Source organism: Muntiacus reevesi, chromosome 1 (genome assembly GCF_963930625.1).
Source record: "Muntiacus reevesi chromosome 1, mMunRee1.1, whole genome shotgun sequence".
Classification (NCBI taxonomy): domain Eukaryota; kingdom Metazoa; phylum Chordata; class Mammalia; order Artiodactyla; family Cervidae; genus Muntiacus; species Muntiacus reevesi.
The window spans coordinates 21689122-21695920 of NC_089249.1; positions in this window are offsets into that span (position 1 = coordinate 21689122).

Sequence of the window (6799 nt, forward strand, 5' to 3'; positions counted from 1 at the left end):
GTCTTCTCCAACACCACGGTTCAAAAGCATCAATTCTTTGGTGCTCAGTTTTCTTTATACTCCAACTCTCACATCCATATATGGCTACTGGAAAAACCATAGCTTTGACTAGATCGACCTTTGTTGGCAAAGTAATGTCTCTGCTTTTTAATATGGCATCTAGGTTTGTCATAACTTTTCTTCCAAGGAGCAAGCGTCTTTTAATTTCATGACTGCAGTCACCATCTGCAGTGATTTTGAAGCCCCACCCCCTCCCGAAAATAAAATCTGTCACTGTTTTCACTGTCTCCCCATCTATTTGCCATGAAGTTTTGGGACCAGATGCCGTGATCTTAGTTTTCTGAATGTTGAGTTTTAAGCCAACTTTTTTACTCTCCTCTTTCACTTTCATCAAGAGGCTCTTTAGTTCTTCTTCACTTTCTGCCATAAGTGTGGTGTCATCTGCATATCTGAGGTTATTGATATTTCTCCTGGCAATCTTGATTCAAGCTTGTGTTTCATCCAGTCCAGCATTTCTCATGATGTACTCTGCATAGAAGTTAAATAAGCAGGGTGACAATGGCCCTGTGACTGGATTTTGGCCAATGAAATGAGAGCAGAGAGGCACTGTGCAATTTCCCACTCATGCCTTCAAAAGGAAAGATGTATACCTCTCTTGTTTTTCTACACTTCTCATAGGCTAGAAAGCAGATGCAGTGGCAGGAGGTGGAGCAGCCATCTTAAACCAGATAGTGGAGCTACCTGTGGGATGAGGAAGACAAGTAATAAAATAAAAAGCTGTGGTTTTTTCCTATATTCCCAGGAATGCACCTTATTTATTAAAGTACTTACAGTTGGATTTTCTTCTGTCACCTGGAGCTTGGTTATTGTACATATATAAGGGAAATGTGCTCTGTGATTTATTTGGGTCCTGTTCATCACTCAGCTTTGATGATGCAAGAGAGAACTTTGGAGGTTAAGTTGACGGTAACTTTGTGAGTCACGATGTGGACTGGAAAGGGACACAGGGATCAGAACTGACACTCAGCCACCCTATGGGCAGCAGGGGAGGGCACAGCTCCATGGATGGAGGCACTAGCTCAGGAATACCAGACCTCACGCTTGTTCACCAAGCAGCTGGCAGGCAACAATATACCTCCTGATCTTCATTCAGCGTTGAGAGAAATGGAGAAAATAGCAACCACAATCAAACCAAGGCCACTGAGCAGATGTCTTTTCAGCAGCAGTTAAAAGAGATGGGCAGAGCAAAACTCTGCTTTTGCAACCTGAGCAACACTCATTGTTGAATAAAGGTGCTCATCAAGTTTTTTAAAATGAGAGACAAGATTGAACGTCTTTCTCTACAACATGATGATGCCAATAAAAACCACTCCTTTGATTTTAGAAACATGACCTGACTAAACAGTCAGCACCTTGAATAATCTGACTCTGTCACCTGGGGGCTATGTGATAATGTTCACATTTGATAAAAGATACCAGGGTTTTGTAAGACCTGATGTGGGGCACATTTCTTGATCCCCAAGAGCCTGATTCTGCCCCAGCTCTTGACGATTTTCTCCACTTGCTCATGGGGAGAAATCAATGACACAGCAACGAACATATTAAAAGCCACATCCAGGAGCTCATGCTGAACAAGAAGGAATCCTCTCCAGTGTGAAATGCAACCATAGCCCAGGCCAAGCTGTTTGTTCCCATGCTTGCCAGCTCTCGAGGGTGGTGCCTTCTCTTCTGATGGGTGCTAAAAGAGGCTGCCGTGAGAAATCACTTCTTGGTCACCTCGGGGCTGTGTCTAATCCTCAAAGCCCAGAACCACCTAATCACTACCAGGCACTGGTCCCCAGCCCAAACAACCTGTGGCTGGCTCATGTGCTGTCAGGTTTGGTGAAATAAAGAGAGAAAAGAGAACCAGCTGCCTGGCCAAGTACCCTCAACTGCAGGTCAAGGAGGCTCCTCATGCGGCCAGATGGGAGGCCTGGTTCATCCATTCAGCAAAGGATAAGTGGGGTCCTGTTATTGGCTGGGGATAAGGAGAGGAGCCTGGAGTATCAATGGTGGACATTAAAAAATAAAAATAAGAAAGAAGGATTACAAACAAAATCATCTCCCTCAATTGCAAAGAAGCCTTTTATTGTGCTAAAATATACATTAAAAAGTTGACCATTTTAAAAAGTATGCTCCACAGTATTAAGTACATTCATCATCGCTATCCACCCCCAGAATATTTTTATCTTCCCAAACTGGAACTCTATACCCATTAAACACTAACTTCTCATTTCTCCCTCCACCAACCCCTGACAATCTCTTCTCCTGTCTCTACAAATTTGACTATTCTATGTACCTTATATAAGTGGAATCATACACTTCCATGAGTGTATAATATGGAAAATTGAATTTGACTGGAATCAAATTTGGAAGTTTGATTGAAAAAAGTATGGAAATCAAATGTCATTTTGCATCTGGTTTTCTTCACTTAGCATAATGTCTTCAAGTTTCATCCATGTGGTGGCATGTATCAGAATTTTATTATTTTGTTAAGGGTAACTAATATCCCATTCTATGTACTTGTAGTTTTTATACCTTTATATATGTTTTGTGGGCTTCCCCAGTGGCCCAGTGGTAAGGAATTCACCTGCAATGCAGGAGAAACAGGAGATGAGGGTTCGATCCTTGGGTCCAAAAGATCCCCTGAAGGAGGGCATGGCAACCCACTCCAGTATTCTTGCTGGGAAAATCCCATGGACAGAGGAGCCTGGTGGGCTACAGTCCGTTGGGTTACAAAGAGTCAGACACGACTGAAGCGACTAAGCGCAAAGGTTTTGTTCTCTGTTTATCCATTCATCTGCAGATAAGCATTTGGGTTGTTTCCATCTTTTGACTATTGTGAATAATGTTACCATGAGCACTGGGGTACAAGCTGTTTGAGCTTTTGCTTTTTCAGAGGATGTACTTTCCAATTCCTCTGCGTGTATACCTAGGAGTGGAATTGCTAGAGCCTATGGTAATTCTGTTTAACTTTTTGAAGGCCTGCCAAACTGTGTTCCACAGTGGCTGCACCATCTTACATTCTATCGTTTATTTTAAACACACTTTATCTCAATGTTTTAAATTATGGCCAGTCTTGGAGGTGGTTGGGGGCGGGGCCGGCCTCACTGCTGAGGGTCAGAGCTGTGCTGTGTGAATGGAGCTGAGGAGGCAGTGACGGGACAGATGCAGGAGGAGATGGCGAGTCCCGGGGACCCACCCGAGAGCAGCCATGCGTCCCAGACACCCTGCCCAAGTTGGCTGACGGCTGGCTGGGGCTGGCATTGTGTTTGGGAAGAGCTGAGAGAAGAATCACTCATTCATTCGACCAACATCCTCCAAGCACCAGCCCCACTGGGAGCTGGCCTGCAAAAATGGGAAAACCCAACCCTCTGTGTGTCTGGACTTTCACCATATCTGACCAGCCTCCTACTCATCTCCCCCAAGGACCCGCACAATTAGGGGTTCAGCAGGTGCCAACTGCATTCCAAGCACTTTACAGAAGTTAATATTTCTTTTTTACTTATTTTATTTATTTATTTGGCTGTGCCAGGTCTTAGTTGAGGCACGCAAGATCTTTAGTTGTGACTTGTGAACTCTTAACTGAGGCATGTGGGATCTAGTTCCCCAACCAGAAATCGCACCAGGGCTGCCTGCATTGGGACCACAGGGTCTTAGCAACTGGATCACCAGGTAAGTCCCCATAACTTAATACTTAATCCTTACAACAAACCCCATGTCACAGGTGAGAGGGTAACTGAAGCTCAGAAAGGCTGAGTAGCTTCCTCAGGATCACACAGCTGGGAAATAGAATAGTCTACACTCCTCCCCGCAAACTGTCTCTCTCGATGCCAGAGTCTTTTCTGGAGACACCGAAGGTGACACCATCAAAGGGACCGATGTCACACACTCCACAGGATCCCATATATTCCAAATCCCTCTTGGAGCCTAGCACATCAGTAAGGATTTCTCCCTCCAGCCCTTCTCAGGTATCCCTGGGTCCTCCTTCCTTCTGCCAGATTTCCGCGGTGCCCAGCCCCCACCCAACCCCAGCCCTCTGCCATGATGCACTTCTCCTCCTCCTGGAAAGCAGGGCCTGACCCACCCCATCCACCATGGCGGCCTCCACGGAAAGCCAGGCCCTCCGGAGAGCAGCTCCATCTCCCCGGGCGCAGGCAGAGCTGCTGAGAGCAAACATCGTTTCCCCATTGTCACATAGAGTAATAGACTCTTGAAAAATCACAACTCCGAGGACCAGAGCTGAATCTTATAATCTGAGGCTTTCCATCAAAGAACCTTAGAATCATCGACTAATAGCATCTTGGAGTCAGTGACTGGAGAATCCCAGAACGCTACGAGCTCTCCATCACTGACTGGGCGGCGGCTGACGTCATGGAGGGGCCCAGGCCAGCAGACTGCCACAGAGCAGGCCAGGAGGGTGAGGGGGTTTGGAAGGAGAGGGAGCCGGGAGGGTGCAGAGGACAGGCAGGGGTGGAGGAGAGAGGCTGGGCCTGTCATGCTAGAGGAAACAGTTGGCGGGTGAGGCCCCGCTCTGTTACTGATGGTTTTTAATTATGTAAATCAGCCCAGGGCCTGCGTCTGGCACAGGCTTGGCATCTATCAGCTGGCAGCAGAATTAATCAATAAATAACCAGCTGGATGGGGCCCGTGAATAAGCACCCAGCCACACCCCCACCACCTCTCCAAAGCAGTCCCCCCAGGCTGGTGGGGGTGGAGAGATTACATGAGCTGGAGTTCACAAGTGTCAGTACAGCTGCACACGCGTACACATGCATGTCTGCACACATGCACACTTGCGCATGCTCCATACACTCGACTGTGGCTTTGGGCGCACCGTGTTTATGCACAGGTGGACGCAGCTGCACCCACGGAACCTCAGCTGCAGCCGCCCTGTGTGCCCGGCACACACCTCCACGTGAAAAACCCAGGACCACAGCAGTAGGAGGCAAGGTCCTCACTCCCACCTCACATTTGTCCCCTCTTGGGTGGGACAGGGCTTTGCAACTCATGGCCATGACCTTTCTCCTCCACAACCTCCCTGTGAGGCTGACCAGCTGGGCTGAGGCTCTGGTTTTACAGATGGGGAAACTGAGGCTCAGAGAAGGGACTTGCCTAGGGCTGTATTCTTTGTTCCTTCCCATCCCACCCCCAACTCAAAGATTCAAAGATGCTACAGACCCAGGAGAACTGGGGGAGAAAAGTGAGAGGTACTGGGAGCCCCAAAGATAAGTTCCATCCTCCTGAGAGCAGGGCAGGCCAGGGAGCCCAGTGGGGGCCAGGCCAGTGGAAGCCCTCCCCTCTCCCTGGGAGCTGTGATGAATTGCTCTCTCCTGCAGTTGATGCCCTCACTCCCGCTCCCCACTGCTGGCCCCATAAATCAGCCTCCTCATCTTGGCCTTGACTGTTCCTTGGTCACTTTCCAGCTTCGGGGGTTAGGCTTTTTCAGCATCCCTAGTGACAGGAGGGGACTAGCAGGGAGAATCGTAAAATTAATGGACAGGTTTCCTCTTCCCCCTTCTTTCTCTCTGCCTCTGGCTTTCTGCTGGCCTCTACTTCGCTCTGATCACTAAACACTGAAATGAGGGAATGAACTGAGACATAAATGAATTTCTGAGACGTGGAGCGGCGGGTCTCTGTCTGTGGTTCTGGCTTACTTGCAGCTGAGGTCAGCTCTCAGCATTCGCTTCCCTCAGCCTTAGCCAAGGGGGCTCCCAGACGCTCCAGGAGGCAGGGAAAGGAAGCAGGAAGATGTGTGGTCAGCGAGCCCTGAGGAAGCTGAGAAAGGACCTTGCAAGCCAGGGGCACCTGAAGCAGTCAGCCTCTTGGAGTCACCACTCCCTGGAGTCACTGATAAAAGCTGTGGGCTTCTGAGAAGGCCAGGATGCACAGCACTGAGAATTCAAAACAGTTTCGAGCAGTGGTTAGTGACTCAGCCTCTGAAGCCAGGCCCCTGGAGTCCAAGTCTGGGCTCAGTCATCTAGTATCTGTGTGAACCTGAGCAAACGATTCACCTCTCTGCATCTCAGTTCCTCATGTGTAAAGTAAGGTGAGTAATAGCATCATAAGTGAGGGGGCGCATACTCTTTAGAAGAGTCACTGGTGAGCACAGTTAAATGCTTTAAAAATTAGCAATTGTTACCATAATTAAAGGCACTGGTGCTCAGACATTTGTGTGCATCAGAATCCCCTGGACGGCTTTTAAAACATAGATTGCTCTCCCCACTCCATCCCCCAAGTTTCTGCCTTAATAGGTCTGGGAAGGGGCCTGAAGTTTATATTTCTGATATGGGGACCCCTGGTCTGGGGGTCATAATTCGAGGACCCACTAAAGTCTATGTTGGTGCTCAATATCCAGCTCAGCCCCCCATGCCCTTTATAACTTGGGATCAGAGGTTCAGAGAGATGAGCTAGTGGCCCAGGCTTCAGCCTTCCAGGAGGCAGAGTTCTCAGCAGGAAGGAAAGGACCCTGGTAGCGGAGATGGCTCCATCACTACCACCCCCCAAGCTGCACCCCAGTAACACTCTCACCCCTCCCCCTCATGGCTCTAGGAGCAAAGAGGCAGAATTTGCCTTCCCTGTCAGAGGTAATCTTTTAATCTCTTTGGCTTTAATCTTGCAGCCCAGCATAAACCCAAATCCACACAGGGAAGGAAGGGGGTGGGGGACACAGAGCTCGTATTCTGGGGAGGCTTTAACCCTGCTCTTCCCCACAGATCTGCCATCCCATCTCTGCCTTCCTCACCCCTTGCTCCTGGGA